Source organism: Cyprinus carpio, chromosome A12 (assembly GCF_018340385.1).
Source record: "Cyprinus carpio isolate SPL01 chromosome A12, ASM1834038v1, whole genome shotgun sequence".
NCBI classification, from domain to species: Eukaryota; Metazoa; Chordata; class Actinopteri; order Cypriniformes; family Cyprinidae; genus Cyprinus; species Cyprinus carpio.
Window position 1 is genome coordinate 7,313,280 of NC_056583.1, and position 17,315 is coordinate 7,330,594.

A 17,315-nucleotide genomic window follows, 5' to 3' on the forward strand; every position below is an offset into this window, starting at 1 on the left:
TCATTGATTATCATATGAGGAATGAACCAGCAGTATAGAAAGGGACCTTTCAAGACATTAAGACAAGCAATAAGCTCTTAGACAATATGTCTAGAGCTTGTTTTAATGGCTGTTATTAAATTCAACTCACATTTGATGGCTTTCAGGACATGTAATGATGAGATCTCACTTTTGGCACCCATTGTACTAATTATAGCAAGAAGTCATTTTGCACTTTTATCCCAAGTGCCTCACAGTTCACTTATTCCTGGAGTAATCAAGGGTTACAGTCTTGATCAGTATTATTATATAGATGGCTCACGTTTGGGGGCTAAAAGCAGACTTGAGAATGACTAGGAATCTGAATCATGATGATTTTAAAGATTCTGGTTCAGATTCAGCTAAACCATTTGATTGTGACTTTTAGAACTTGAAGAAAAGCCATCTTCAGAAAAACTCCCCCTAATCAAGGAGTCAAGGATTTGTTGGCCCTGCTAGTAGAGTCACTATTTACGCAACCAGGCTTGCATTTCCCAAAAGAATTGTTAGCCAATTTTGGCTGAAAGTTTCATTGTTACCAACATAGATAAACAATTCTGTGTTTCCTGATACCATAATTCCAATAAACATTTGCAAACAGCATTGCAAAGTTGTGTGATTGGAACTAGTTAAGCTGCAAGTTAAGTCATTATATGGGAAATACATCCTCCAGCATAGTCACTAGTTCTTGTGGTGTCATCAGCCAATTATGACATGACATGTTGTTATGATATGCTTTTCCTGCATCTCTGGAGATACAGCTCTGGGGTCTCATTTATAAAACTCTCCATAGATTTCATCCTAAAAGTGTACGTAAGCACAAAAGCTATAACCTGAGCAAAAATCCCTTTATAAAGCTCAGTCAGGTGAAGATATGCATACGTGCATCTCCACCCCGACTCCTCCCCGAAATAACCATATATGGAGCTTACAACGCCTAGTTTTACTATGCATAACCTCATCTGCATATCATTTCCATGCATATTCCCATCCAGGTCACACCATATTTAACACAGTTAAAGGTACAAGACATCAAGGAAATATGAGATATGGAGTATAAATGCCATCTGTGCCATTATTTATTGCTTAAAATCATCCAGTATTCTTGTTATGTCTTAGCATAAATATATCAAAATCCATAAAAACAAAACTGTTTACAATAGTTATCAGATAAATATTTTAGAACAGAGTTGATCTCATTCTTTTCCACAGGCCAAATAGTATTTCAGTTGTTTTAAACAGTTCAAAACAAATTTAATTTATGCAGTTTTGCTGATAAGGTGAATATCTTTTAGCAATTTTTATTGTATATTTATAGCAGTGTAAATAGAATTGTCTGACTCAGCACCTCACTGACAAAGTAGCCTTTTTTAAAAAGAAAACATGCAAATTACCATTTTCTTTAAGTTGTATCCTTCAAATACAGTGGTATTTTTCATAATGTTATGGAGATGCCTTCACACGGCATCAACATGCAGCTGTGGTTGTACAGTAACATATTATCACTGGACCTATTCAAACCAGACAATATAGACCGTTCCACCGAATCCAGCAGTGTCCACCACAATATCGAAGTGCGTATCATTGATCATTGTTCTCACTTAAATATTTTCTCATAACATGAGATATGCAGTTTAGTTTGAAGATGAATTATTGTGCACCTTTAGCACTCCTCGCTGTCATTAAAACAGCATACCACAGGAAAAGTGATCAAGCGCATCCACTAAACATGCCTAAATTTGTATAATTTTTAACTTCTGCGTAATTACTTTATGTAATTTCAGTGATTATCTCCATCAATGAGAGTGAAATATTTAATGTAAATGTGTATATCGAAATGAAAACAGTTTTCAAAATCGGTTTTCTTCATTACTTTTCTCACTCAAGGAAAAAGAGTGCATACACATGGTCTAGAATGTCCGTATGTTGCATACATATTTACGCAAAGTTTATTTTTTATAAATCCCAATATGTGCGTGGAAAATCACACTGCCAGTGATTTTCTGGAATCTTTGTGTGCGTTCACACACATCCCGTAAAGACACGAGACATTGCAATGTGACGTGTAATGTGACGCGTACCGTTTGACTAAGCTGGTGAACGATCTCAGCTTCAGCACGGAGGAGCTCCCTGAACTCTGCTTCATACCAGTTTTCACATATTTTTCGATGTGCTCTTTTACACCTGGTAAAAGAATTGAGCATCATCAATACAACACTTTACATTATTGGTTCTGGCTTTCGTTCACACAGGGCTCGTTCTGGCAGTGTTACTAGGTCCCCAACCCGGGATTGATCCCGGAATCAATCCAGTGCTTGCATTCACACTGAAGATACTCCAGCAAATTTCCGGGACCAAGGTGCAGTGTGAAAGGGGTTTTAGGTAGCAGCATGAGAACCGATTCCAACTGATTTTGGCATTAGTATGTTGCTAAGCTAACAAAGCAATTCTTTAATAAGCAATAGAATGCACTACATAAACAAATATTGATTAAATTATGTATAATTTAACCAGAAATAATTGACTGAACGAAATGCCTATGATGCCTTAATCATGCTGTCTAGGTAGACAACTCACTAAGACTTGGAACAGGAGTAAAAACACATAGCTTCTAGAGTGTTCTTTGGAAAGCCTGCTCAGTGTAATCTTTTGAGCTCATTTACTCTTGACATTAATATGGTTTTCATTACAGCCAATATATACATAAATAGTTTGCTTTTTAATATCATGTAAATAATGGATGTCTCTCTCTCTATCTCTCTCTCTCTCTCTCTCTCTCTCTCTCTCTCTCTGTCTCTCTCTGTAAGCAACAAAGCGTCCCCTCCCCTTGCTTTTCAAATCCCCATAGCAACATTTTTGATTCAATTTCAATTGCAATTAGACATTGGACAGTCTTTTTTTGGTGGATATAAATCCCCTCTCATGAGCAGAACAGTGCTGATATTTTCTGTAAACTGAAGGTGATGTTGTGAACAGATTAAATCAGTGTTTCTCAACCTAGGGGTTCAGCAAACTTCTTAGAGGGGCACAGATGATGTAAAAAATATTTGAAATATGTTCTGTTTAATCAAAGAAGATAATTAAGCCAAAGAATATGTGGTAGTTCTCTTTTAGTTCATGATGTATGTAATTACTTCAGTTGATTTCAAATGTAGTATATATATATATATATATATATATATATATATATATATATATATATATATATATATATATATATATATATATATATATACAAAGCCGTATATATATATATATATATACGGCTTTGAAAAAAACGTTAGTGCGAGTAAATGATGACTGATTTTTTTGTTTTTCAACTTTTATTATCTGAGGCAAATACTGTAGCTCTGCTACTTTTTTTTATAAACAAGTTCACTCTGTTTTTGTCAAGGCAGGTAAAATATTAATGAAACATTGTCACACAGAAGAAAAAAAAGTGGTTTGGAAAGGGTTTGGAAAGAGCAAATGGTGACTGAATTTTCACATTTCAACTGTTTTCACATTTCAGCTGTACCAAAAGGTACAATTGGGTCTAAATTGTACCTTTTGGTGTACAACTGCTTGACACTGTAACGGTACTCTTAAAATGACATCTTTCTACCTTTTTTTACTCCTCATACATATTAATACATTAGAGTAGTAATTCATACCCTTAAGGTACTAATTTGTAGGCCTACCTATTAGGGTTGAAAAAGGAACAAATGTGTTCTTTTAAGGGTCCTGTTCCAGTGACAAGCAGTTGTACCCCAAAAGGTGCCATTTTGGCCCCTTGTTTCCTGTATATATAGCCTACACATCCACAACAATTTCCTTACCTGTCACTCACCTGTTGACCTTACCTGTCACTTCTTCACCAGCAAGTCTACTGTTATGAACAGAACTGTGTCCTGTGTCCATCTCATTTCAATTTGTTAGCACAGAATGTTATTAATCTAAAAATGACTTAAATACCCTAAATTTAACAAACCTATATTTCATACAAATATACACTACCAGTCAAACGTATCTGAACAATAAGATTTGCAATGTTCAGTATCACATGATCCTTCAGAAATCATTCTAATATGCTCATTTGCTGTTCAAGAAACATATGTGTTGTCATTATTATTATCAATCAATATTTAAAACAGTTGAGTATATCAGGATTACTCGCTAAATATTTCTCATAACATGTGATCTGTAGTTTAGTTTAAAGATGAATTATTGTGCACCTTTAGCACTCCTCGCTGTCATTAAAACATAGCATACCACTAGAAAATTATGTAGCCTATTGTTAATAAAATGATGTAATTTTAGTCTTTATCTCCATTAATGCGAGTGGAGTATTTAATGTAAATGTGTATATCGACATGAAAACAGAGTTTAAAATCATTATTTACTTCATTACTTTTCTCACTCCAGGACTTTTCTCACTCCAGTTCGAACGCATGGTCTAGAATGTTCGTACGGTGCATTCATATTTACGCCAAGTTTATTTTTTATAAATCAAGATATGTGCATGAAAAATTGCGTACGCAAGTGATGTTGCTACATTTCACTGCTCCTTCTGGCTGCTTCCTCTCCTTCATCGAGTCCCCCGCATTGATTTTGTTTGGAACCATTTGACGAAAGTGTGGAACACACGAGAGCCGATTTGTATACTGCAACGCTGCAAGTCAAGACTTACCAATTTATGATTTATTAGGTCTATCGATTTATTATCGAGTAAAAAAACTGGAAATGATATCTTTGGTACACTGAGAAGGCATACATATAAAATATTAATAATAATAATAATAATAACTAAAACATTTTTTTAAAAAAATAGGGCAGCGGGTCAAATCAGTAGCCAGGCCACCAGGAATTCTCACGGGGCTCCTGATGGCCAGTCCGGGCATGCAGACACTCTTTTGTTGTCAAACAGTAGCACTTTTTGAAACCTGAAGGCAGGAGAGTGTTTCTCCCATGCACACTTTGAGCAACTACTGGATTCCCCAGTTACCAGTTGAGAGGTACTTTTATTTTTGTTTTGGGGTATGTTGTCAATTCTCTGCAGGCCATATCTGCAGTGGAACAAAAGGCTGCATTGTGGTGCAGCACTCAGCTTTATAGCAGGTAATTTCAGCATCGCTCAAAGGCATGGCAATAAACTCTGTCTAAATATTCAAGCCCACAGATGCTTTTGCTATTTCATGGACTCCAGAGGTTCAAAGATGGCCTCAACAACAGATTTCTACCTTTGATTTTGTGCCGTCATGCTACTTTGCTACTTCAGATATTAAAAAAAGCACAAGCTTTCATACCCTCTGGCTCATGAATACAAACGTTTTTCTCCAGCGGATCAAATAACAATAACTGTGACAAGTTTCACATGATTTTTCATACTCTACAGCATAAACTGTCATCATCTGTCATTTTACTGTATCATTGGGTAGTCAATATAAATATTCTGGGGTGTTTGTTAGCTTGCTGGCATTTTGAGAATTGTTGATTGTAGATGATGGCTCATAAACAGGCAGTTTTATAAAAAAAAATAAACTTGAGATGTGAAAATGTGCATGCCATCCACATTAGTCTTTGACCATGAACTCCCTTTATGCTGTGTGGGAACTGATGACTTCAGCAGCCAAATAAAGGATATTTTACACGGTGTGCGACTGGCTGCCTCCCTTGTGAACATCTGATTTACATGCAGGCAGCGTGAAACACGTCAATGCAAGAGCACAAAGGCTGCAACTGCTGCTGCTTCAGCTAAAACAGTCTGCTTTTCTAAATGAGGTCATTTTTGTAAATATTAAATTTTGTGTTCCATGTAAGGGATTGCTACTAAGACTAACAATAAGTTAATCAATAAGTAAATAAATCAATTAATCATTCAATCAAACAATAAAACCGGAATTATTTATACAGGAAAAAAGGTCATAAAGCTGACAGTGAGTATTATGTTCTTCGGTTCACTTTATTTTGATAGTTCACTATAGAATATTAGATACTATTGACTATAGAATATTAGAAATGTGGGGTGATAGTGCTAGACCGAACAGAGCCTGGTATTAGTATGCTTCGCCTCTGTAAGCAAACCTCAGGAACTTCCTCTGTTTGGGAAGGATGGAAACATGGAAGTATGTGTCCTTCAGATCTATGGTGACGAACCAATCCTCAGACCTGATTTGCATTGTGATCCGTTTCAACGCCAGCATTTTGAATATGAACATCTAGACAAAGCGGTTGAGTTGGCGCAGATCTATGATAGAAAGCAACCCCCACATCCTTTTTGGGAATGATGAAGTATCGGCTGTAAAAGCCAGACTCTCTCTCAAGCAGAGGGACACACACTATAGCCTCCTTTCTCAAGAGGGTAGCCATTTCTTATTCCATCACCAGAGCCTGCTCAGGGCATACCACAGTAAGTGTGACCCCGCTGAATCGAGGAGGCCTAGAATTAAACTGGAATGTAGCCTCTTTTCAATGTCTGCAGGACTGCCAAAAAGTCTACCAAGGGAACCATCCTCTTAAGACTGGCCTCTGGTGTTGTCAGAACAACCGACTCGGTGCCCTGAAGTGGATGACTGGCAGAGACTGACTGGTCTGGCTGTTGTGGTATCCTCACTGGAGGATGTGAACCTCCTAGGAGTGCTACATTTCTGGGTGGAGACTGAGAGGTGTGCTTGCTGGAGACTGCTATACCCTGAAGCACCGGAGGTGGCAGGGTTGAGAGATTGGACCCCTGAGGGCACTATATGATGAGGTGTAAACCGCTCTTCCCCAGAGGGGTCTGCCCTTGGAACCCCAACGCTCTCGGCACCAGGACTTCCTAGAGATAATGACGGTCCGCAGATCTGCCTTCTCACTTGTTGGCTTTGGTGGAGAGTGACCTTGAGGACACTGTTGAAGGTGAGATGACATCTCCTACTGTATGGGCACTACATGTGTGAGGGTGTGTTTGAGATGTATCTTCTGCGTTATTTTGAGCACTGTGTTGTCAATGGCACAAAAACTCTTTCTGCTGTCCAACTCATATTGCCAAGTATGTGGGCACATGTAAGAAATTGAAGTGACAGAGACTATCTTGTGCCTTTCAAATTCCAGTGATAAGAGGTATCTGACAGGACAGATCCAGGTATTTCCAGGTTCTGGTCTTGGTTTGCTTCAGAACCATAACATTTCACTGAAATGGGAGGGAACTGGTACTATAGGATGGAAATAATAGTTGTGTATTAAATAATCTACTGCATGATTTTACCCTATATAACCTACAGCATCATGTTTGAGAGGCAAATACTGTATCTAAGGCCTCTAAGATTCTCAACTTTGCTAAAAAATCTGTTGTACACAGTCTATGCATGCCTTCAGTTATTTATAAATTTATTTTCCTCCTTTATTTCCTCCGTTAATTATAAGTTTTGTTTTTCTCCTCATGTATGAGCTTAATATTGCCCTATATCATATGAGCCAGGCTTTACAGGATTAAACATTCTTTTCTTAGACTCTAAGAAATACATCTCTGTCTGTTGATGCATCTATTTCTGCTACGACTTTCCTCATCACCGCTCAATCTGTCATCAGCATTCAGTGGACATTAGACCTTTGGCAGATCACTGGATTGATAATGAAAGACAGAAAATGGAGATTGCATTCACACCAAGGACACAGTAATAACGCATGGAAGGCTGATGCCTGGACCTTCAGTACCCCCTGCCAATAGAAACACGGCCTGAAGTTTATTCCTTGATATTCAATCCCAATGCAATAACACGTCTTAGGACCTCATTCAGTTCCCTGTGGTCCCTGAGGGCCACAATAGCAGCACAATACCAATATGTTTGAAAAGAGTTAAAGTAGAGGATCCACAGTTATGTGGAAACCTTCTGTCTTTCTTTTTTTATTTTCTCTCTCTCTCTAAATATTGTACATTTTCATAAAATGCACATCATAAATCCATACTAAATGGACACCTCGTTAAATAGTTTGCTTTGAGATCAAAGCCAAAACTGTGACATTTTAGGACATTTAGAAATCCTGACCTGGATATCTCTGGGAAAAAGAGGAATGCATGGTCACCCTACATTCATGCCTGTAATATAATTGCAATTTGTTTGCTTGTGTGTTTATCAATCACATCTGTATATCACTAAGAGCAGCAATAATAGTCATGTTTGCACTCATTAGCAAGTTTTACTAACAATGAAACATCTGCATTTTAAATAATTCACCTTTTTTTCTTCCATCCAGTGTGTACTACTTTGCAAAGTAATTACCTGGGTAAATCTACAACACAGTAGCATTCAGTATAAAAACCACCTTTGTTTTAGTGACTATAGCCCTATTCGCACGGGATTAGTATTACCTGGTGACCTCCAGTCATTTGTAATTATTGCGGAGGTTGTCTGTGATCTTAATCCCGTGCGAATCGGCCATGTCAGTAATTTGTAAAGTAAAAATTCACCCACAAAAGACCTACCATATTTCGCCGAACACCGAGGTCCTGTGACAATATTAGTCCCATGCGAATCGGCATCTCTGTGATTTGGCCTGGATTTGGCGGGTCGAATATCATTTTTCGAGGTTTTTGTTTACTGTGTGCCTTTTTATCCATCTTTCGCGAAGAATGGAGCTGCGTTGGAGTGTTTAATAGTATTTTGGGTGCTGTAATATCGCTACACCATACAATTTGCAGAAAGAGAAAGCTGAAATGGTTTTGAGGTTAATGTGTTACAAATAAATCAAGCATAAAGCTTGATATATTATTTTAACCTGGTTAAATGTAAATGACACAGCGCAAGAAACTATATTAATATCTCTTTTTTAAAATCCATCTGGACCATAGAACGGGACTCTGAAAGCCTTGACATCCAGGTATCCTGGAGATAAGTCAGTAAATTCGAGTAAAATCACAGGCTTCGCTTATCCCGTGCGAATCCATAACACGAAATTCAGATGTGTGGGGGGGGGGGGGGGGGTGGGTAATTTCAAAATCACACAAGGTCCCTAGATAATACTAATCCCGTGCGAATAGGGCTATAGTCATACATCATATAACCATACAATATGTCCCTGCATTAAGACATTTTCACAGCACTCAAAAATAAACACAGCACTCAAGCAACAAAAATAACAATTTATGTTCATTCCTATGTCTGTCTTTACGTGATACACTAAGGAAACTTCCACATCATGACCTCTTCATAAAGAAGAAGAAAAAAAAAGAAAAAGAAAAAAAAGAGATGAGTAATTGAGATTCATTGTTGTGCTCAGGAAGTTATCTTAACAAATGTCACAAGCTGCCGATACAGGCACTTATTCTAAGCAGGGCGAAAAAAAAAAAAAAAAATGAATGCAGATGAATTTTAAATGCCTTTGTGATTATAACTGCTAATCTATAGCACAGCAGAATTTAATGGAAATCTGCCTTTTATTATCATCATTCAGAGTCCTGCTTGTACTAGAATTCTGGTGCAGAAACAGAAAGAATATGGATCTTATAATAAATTGTTTCACCCCTGAAATGACTAAAGACCTGCCTTATATTTTTATATAAATATAAATATTATCCATATTTCTCTGATACATTTGGGATACGAAAGCTGTTTCATGTTGACTTTAATGATAAGTCTGACTGAGACAGATCTTTATGCTAGAAACTTAGGAGGAGCTTATTCCCCCAGGCCATCAGGCTCCTAAACTCAAACTCAGTATCTTAACTTCTACATGGCTTCACTTAATTATCAGTAAGATACTTAATATACTGAAATTGTCACTTGCACACAGCAATTTCTGGAATTTTTGGTTTTATTTATTTACTTTTTTATCTCTATTGCTGCTATGTAAATACCCTGTACAACCTGTCTGCACATTCTTCTCTTGTACATTCCTGCTCATCTTAATATTTATTAAGTCTATTTTATAAGCATTTTATTTTATTCTTATTTTCTTTATCTTACCTTTTACCATATTTATATAGAATTTTTTTGTGTTTGTATTCTTTAATAATTGCACTGTCCATGGAGCGGACCTGACTTACATTTCACTGCTGGTCATATGCTCTCCATATAACCATGTTTGTGACAAATAAAAATCTTGAATCTTGAATCTTGAATGTGTTAACTGTACAGTAGATAAATCTACAATGCTTAAGCACCATGTTTCGATGGATTCTGACTTTTGTGTCAATACAAAGTGTATGCCCATTTCTAGCAGGATTCAAATTAATTTTGTTAGAGGATTTACTGTAGCAGATCACAGCTAACATATTTGCCTTTATTTAATTTGGTGTTATTAAATAATGAATGTGGTGATTATGCTTTTCTGATCTTTGAGAAGAACAACCCTGCTGTTTCCACTGGCAGACACCAGATCCAATATCTGGGCCATTGTTAATGACCCCATTACTCTGCTCTGATAGTTTCAATGGGTTTGATGTAGCAATGGTGACAGTGTTGTTTATCCAAGCAAATGGGCACATTGAGCCTAGGTGTAATCACTCTCCTCCGAGACCCTGACCAAAAGACAGTGGAATGGAAAGGCAAGAACATTTTTTTTTATAGTTTTATTTGTCATGAAATACCAAATCATTACTGAGATGTGGCTGCTGGGGTCAGTTGCATCACATGGCCTGCGTTTAAACTCAGCACCTGAACACAGAACCATCACAGTGATTGAATGGGTTATATGGCGCAATGCATGAATCTTCATGCAGGACTGTTCAAGGTAACATCAGGGGAAAAAAAATAAATACAAAATAGGCCCTGAAAAAACTGCAGTGATATTCACTCTGGTTTAATGCAATAGTTCATCCAAACCCACAAATCTTTGGTGAATCTTCAAAACACAAATAAAGATATTTATAATGAAACCTGAACAGTTTCTGTCCTTCAGTGGAAAGTCCAGGTAACCAAAACTAGAAGATCCAAAAAGGTCACAAAGGCATCGTATGAATCCATATCTTCTAACTTTTGGTTACCTAGACTTTCAGTGGAGGGACAGAATCATATCAGGTTTTATTTTAAATAATAATATATAAATATATATATATATATCATGATTAACCAAATGATGTGAGGCTGAGTAAATGATGACATAATTTTCATTTTGGGTAAACTAACCCTTTAACTTTCGGAATGAACTGATATTTTTGCCACCTAGTTAACATGTACTATTGTTCACAAAAGTCATATGTGTTTGGAATGACACAAGGGTGATTAAATCAAACATTTGTTTGGACACTATTATGAGTGAGCAAGGACAAACAATGTGTGTAATGAACTGGTTTTGTTTTGCACTCAATTAGTATTGCTTTCAGTGGCAAGTACTTTTCTAAAGTCTTTCACATAGAATGTGTTTTAAAGCTTTTCAAAAGAATTATTAAAGCATTACCGTTAGCAGCACTGCATCAACACGTAGTATGTTTTGAATACGGTTGGGCACTTTTATGGAATAATCCATTTATGTCTAGTCTGTTTGCTAAAATGAAACTGCTATTACCCCTCATCTCAAATGTTTTGAGGCACTGAATCCTGAACATTGTTATTAAAAATTCAATTTCACTAAACTCTTTTAGTGAATTTTGCATTACCTCTTCACTCCTACCTGCATATATACATAAAACATGTAACTGAAAGCCTCTTGGGTCTGTTGTGATTTAATTTATTTCCAAAAATATCAAACTTGAATTAACTTGTGCACAGTGCCTTAGAGGACATCTGTATACTAACATGAATATTGATTTGACCAGGTTGTTACGCACATGTAGAGCAACCCCACAGAAGCCCTGGAAACCCATGAGCTTTATTACAGTCTTAGACTTTCGAAGCAGTGACATATTGCACTGTGTATCTTTTCTGAAAGAGTTGAAGCTGCATATTACCTCGGAATGTTGACTAATCATTGACCAATCAGCTGTGAATTTGATGCTAGACTTTTGCAAAAAGTTAAATGGGAAACTTTGTTTTTATAAAACAAATAAACACTAGCGTAAAAAGTGACTTGAATTATTTTGCAGTATCCTAATTTTACACATGATAGGCCTTGCTAAGTTTTTAAGGCCCTTGGCATCAATGTCTAATGAGAAAAGGCTTTACACATGAGTTCAGTGTAAACTGCTTCTGCGTAGTCAGAACACTATCCACAAGCATAGGAAACATAAATTTACCAAGAGTATGTAAGCCAATATCTCTCTGGAGTCGAAGACGGGTAGTGTATAGTAAACAGAGGAAGTGTCTTTCAGTCCCGTAAAAGAGCACTATCTCTATGCTGAGTTTGTTTTCTGATACTCCCTGACCTCTTTCCGCTCTTATCAGACTGGCCAGACTGACTGTGGCCTTTATAAAGTCTGCCCTTGTGTCCTCACTAATGTGGCTTCTACAAAGAGCCAAAGCATGTATCTGCCACTGCAAATAGCAATAGTGGCAGGACTTTACATTGATTTACTCCTTGATATATGTTCATGTCGTTCCACAGTAACTCTTACAGTTTCTTACTGCCTTTAAGACATAAAAGGACATCATAGCTGCACTTCTGGGGCTGTTCAGTGACTTTACATTGTCTTCTAATATATCTAGTTTTGACCAAAATGTAAGGTAGCATCACATGTGTCCTTTGTGGAGAAGTCAATTCCAGAATACACTGCAACAATCTCATTAGCTACAATATGTTTACATGCACCCAAATAATCTATTATTAATCAGAATGATTGCTCAATTGGATTAAAGGTCAGAGAGATCAGAGACCGCCTCCTTGTGACAGGACAGGCGGAGAACTCGGAGATGGCCTCATTGGCCGTGACAGGACAGGCAGAGGGTTCAGGGATGGCCTGCTTGACCATGACAGAAAAGGCAGGATATTCAAAGGTGGCATCCTTGGCTATGACAGGACAGACTGAGTGTTCAGTGAACACACAATGAAAGGGGTTCACAGGAGATCACTGTGGTCAAGACTGGAAGGACAAGGAGCTCACAGGTTGGCATCAACACAGGACAGAGTTCTGGGACTTATGCGGGCTCTGGAGCGGATTCATGGAAAGAAGCGGGTTCTGGAGTGGACTCATGGACTGGAACAAGTTCACGGACTGAAGAGCAGTATGCGGCCCAAACATATGCACAATAGGACAATAGTATCACCTCTGAGACCCCCAGACTTGACAAATTAGTGATGTTTGATTCATGAACGAATCGTTCTTTTGAGCCGGTTCGCAGAAAGTAACCAGTTGTGCCGGTTCACAAAATCAAACTGAATCATTAGTTCCGTGTTGATGACGCTGGATGAATAGAAGTAGCATGTTCGACTCAAAAAGAACCGCAAAAGCCGATTTAACCAACTGTCGAAGTTTGCCAAGGGATTGCTGAGGATTCTGATGAGTGAGTTGCACTGCGTGTGTATCACTGAGGATTTGAACTAGCCTGGTGTGTAAAGTTTCTTTATAACAAGCAAAGCATAGTCTACTGGAGATATGATTATGAATTGTTTTAAAAGCCCTGGATTTTTAAAGAAATGGAAAAAAAAAAACTGAATTCGAGCACGGTTTATTGTGCATGCAGATCATATTTTAAGTTGTTTAAGTGAAATAAAGGAGTTTATAAGGGTTTATTCTTTCTTTACACTTTAGACATGTAGAACATATCCGTGTTTGTGCATCAGTGTCTGTAATGTGTGCTGTATTTGTATCTTATCGTTGTTGGCTTGTCAATACTGGTCAGTCATAACTGACATAAAGGATCCACGAATAAAACTGTGACCACTAACACCATTAACTTAAGTGAATGAAAGGCAATAATCAGCAATATGCATTCACATAAATAACTTTTTGGCTTCACTTTATTTTGATGCTCCCTTTATCACATTCAACGTTGCACCTACATGTCTACTAACTCTCATTAGAGTATTAGTAGACTGGTAGGGTTAGGGTTAGAATAAGTTGACATATACTTGCAAAGTTACTTATAGTCAGTAAAAAGTCTGTTGGGAGACCATGACAATAAAGAATTAGCAGACATTAAGCAGACAGACTACTACTTTGCTGAGAGTTAGTAGACATGTAGGTGCAACATTACTTATTGTCAACAGAATGTTCAAAAGGCACCATCAAAAAAGAGTGTTACCAACTTTTTATTTGAATGTTTCAATATGTGTTGACATAAATTACTTTATTTGAACGTTTCATTGATACAACATGACACTGAGTTGTTAGAAAATAATGTGTAGTGACATCATTGCTTGATGATGTCAGGAACTGGTGAGTCGGCTTTTTGAACTGGTTCAATAAGCCAAACTGTCCGAAAATAACTTTTTTTTTTTTTTTTTTTTTTTAATTTTTCTGTCGTCTACTATAGAAAACCTCTTCAAGTTTCTCTAGTACATTATTTTTGGCTTGTTCCAACATAAGATTAAAAGCACAAAGATGTATTTCACCTCTCTCTCTCTCTCTCTCTCTCTCTCTCTCTCTCTCTTTTAAAGCATAAAAGAACATCTTTGAATTACCAACTCACTTATATCAGAAACAGACAACCAGACTTTTTATTTGCAGCACATCAAATTAAGTCTGTGAAAAGAACAATGTGCATTACATAATCAATATTTTTACTATTTCTTCTAGTGTTGCATACCATACACTCATCCTGTTGTCTGTCCGGTACTGTAGACTTCTGTGTAATTGTTTTCTTCTTCTTTTTTTTCCTCCTTTGGTCAGGCCCTACATTTTGTTCAGGAATACTTGAACCCCTTGGCATTACAGTCAATAGTTTAGGTGCAGTTAAAGTTCTGTTTTTTTTTCAAGTTTAATATTTTGACAGTTGACACCAAACAGCAGCAGCACTGGCTGATATTCTTTAAAAAATTGTAACATTTTACCCAAGTTTTGGTTTTAGGAAACATCTGCAAATAATATCATTATTATGATTAAGTCATTCATGTTTATTCAAATATTAATGAAAACCAAAGTTTGGTAAATCTAAGATGATGGCTTTGATTATAAATATTAATTTTGTGAGATGTTTGCTTAGTAGGCATAACTTTTTGGATGAAAGTTATGTGTTACTCAGCTGGCAGATTAGCCAAGCATGAATATCATAAATATTTAATAAGTGACTTAACTGGACCAAACAGTACTGTATGATCTACTTAGTATGCATGTAGTATACCTTAATTTTCAATAGAGACATGATGTAATTTGCTTTCAAAAAACAAAAAACAAACAAACAAAAATAACAAGATGTAGATAGAGCACAACACAATGAAACAGTCTCTTTAGTTTTTTCTTTAAGTTAAATTGGTTCTTTTTGTTTGTATTGTTTTTGTCTTTATAAAGATTCTTTTGATTAAGTTTTTTTGATTTTAAGTTTTTTACTTTTAAAACTCTCGATGTGAGGTGTGACACAACAATTAAAGATGTTTTTTTGCACATTTACTAGTGACAACTTGGATGGAAAGCAACAAAGAGCAGCCAATCACATTAGCTCACATTATATTTGCAAATGCTTACACTGTAGAGCAATGACTGTCTTCATTATTCCCTTATAACTGCACTATAGAGACATGAAGATGACGAACACATTAGCCTCAAAGGGAAGCACAAAGATATGATTTAGAACTTACTTTTGTAACCCCACTGTGCCGCTGATGTAATTAATACCCTAAATTAGGGCTGTGTATTGACATGGAGGTTGAGGGCCAACTATCTCAGCTCTTTGTGATCCCTTATTCACAATGTGTCTGCTCAGGGCTGTCTCAGACTCTTTTATCCAAATAATCTGTGCCTTTGTGTGGTAAGACTCATCATCTCACCACATTGTGGCCATGTGTGCCTTTGATTTGAATTTGCAGGTGTTGCCGTCCCCTCTTCCACTGCCCACACCAACTGAAGAAACTCAACACGGTAGATGGCATATCCTGGCAGACACCAGAATGATGTTTCATCTCAGCATCATATTAGCATTTAGAGCTTGCTATTCACATGGCCATTCACTCTCACCGCAATCAGAGTAGTGGCAACTGTTCCGTGAAGGAGATTTGAATATGAGAGACAGAAATAAGTGTAAGAAAAAAAGGAAGCAAATTAAAAAAAGGAGTCTTTTGATTTGCTGTGTCTATGTATCAGCATCAGTAATACCTCCGTGGATACGGATGAGCTATCTTAGTGAAATGAAGCAGGGATATTTAAAAGGATTTACTTCAATGAAGGCAATAAATGCCAAAAGTATTGTAAAAAAAAAAAAAAAAAAAAAAAAAAAAGTTTTGATTGTCCAATATATCAGCCTAGCGAAAATGTTGCTACTTGTGCCAGTTTTAAACTTTACTGTTAGTTATGTCAAATAATTATGCACATCAGATTTTTCCTATATTTTGAGTAAATTTTGTGTAATGTAAAATTTGTTTTATTTTGCTTTTATTAAATTGATAAATGTCTGTCTTATATTGTTTTGTGAGCCACGTTAGATATTATCTACATATAGATAGTTGAATGTCTATATTGGACTTTCAAAATAAGTGTTTTTGTTGGTCTATTGTTTGTCAAATCTATTAAAGATTTTGATTGTTGGGGTTCTCCAGAACCAGGATTGGGAACCACTGCTGCACATTGTTGTTTCTCCTCTATGCCCCGTCTTTCTGAAGCGCATTGATTTTTACAAAGCTCATCATTCTGAAAAGCGAGGTGTACGCTGACTTGCCAGTTACCAAGTGTGTTGTGATTGGCCAAATGCCTCAAGCATGTGATGGAAATGTTATGCCCAATGTAACACTGTGATGCCATGTGTCCCAGCATGATGAAACAAAACCAATAAAATACATTACAAACGAGGCATTTGTTGCATCCAGTGGGGACATAATTACTGATTATAATGACTTTTACTGTCTTTTTACACATTGTGTTGCATATCATGCTGCGTAAACATGAAACCATGTCTGCATTTGTGATCGAGAAACGTCAAAAAACAACAAGCTCTAACAGTCACTCTACACTGCTCAAAACTTGTGTTTTAATCATAAGTGGCAAATCCTTTACATATGAAAACGTACTTACAGACCGTGTGTCAGAAGCGCCAGACTGTCCTTGCAAAGTTGCAATTGCCCCACTTTACAGAAATAGACACGGGCATTGTAGGCTACTTTCACAGGAAACAGTCCTTGTTCTTTATGCACCAAGAGCTTGTAGCACTCCAAAGAGAAAGGAAAAAATTGAAATCGCATCATATGACCCCTTTAAAAATGAGACAGAAAAAAAAGTGAGTTGGTCTACAGCTTTAGAGGAACTCATCCATCTCTAACATGAAGGCAAAAAAAAGAATAATCTTTTCACTCCTTGCAATACATAATTTTCCTCTGCA

General features: G+C 36.8%; 1 protein-coding gene across 3 annotated transcripts in view; it reads left to right on the plus strand.

Moving 5' to 3' along the window:
- LOC109110240 (glutamate receptor ionotropic, delta-1-like) overlaps positions 1 to 17,315 on the plus strand; it is a 443,260-nt gene that overhangs the window by 204,578 nt on the left and 221,367 nt on the right. The gene's annotated exons all lie outside the window — the stretch shown is intronic.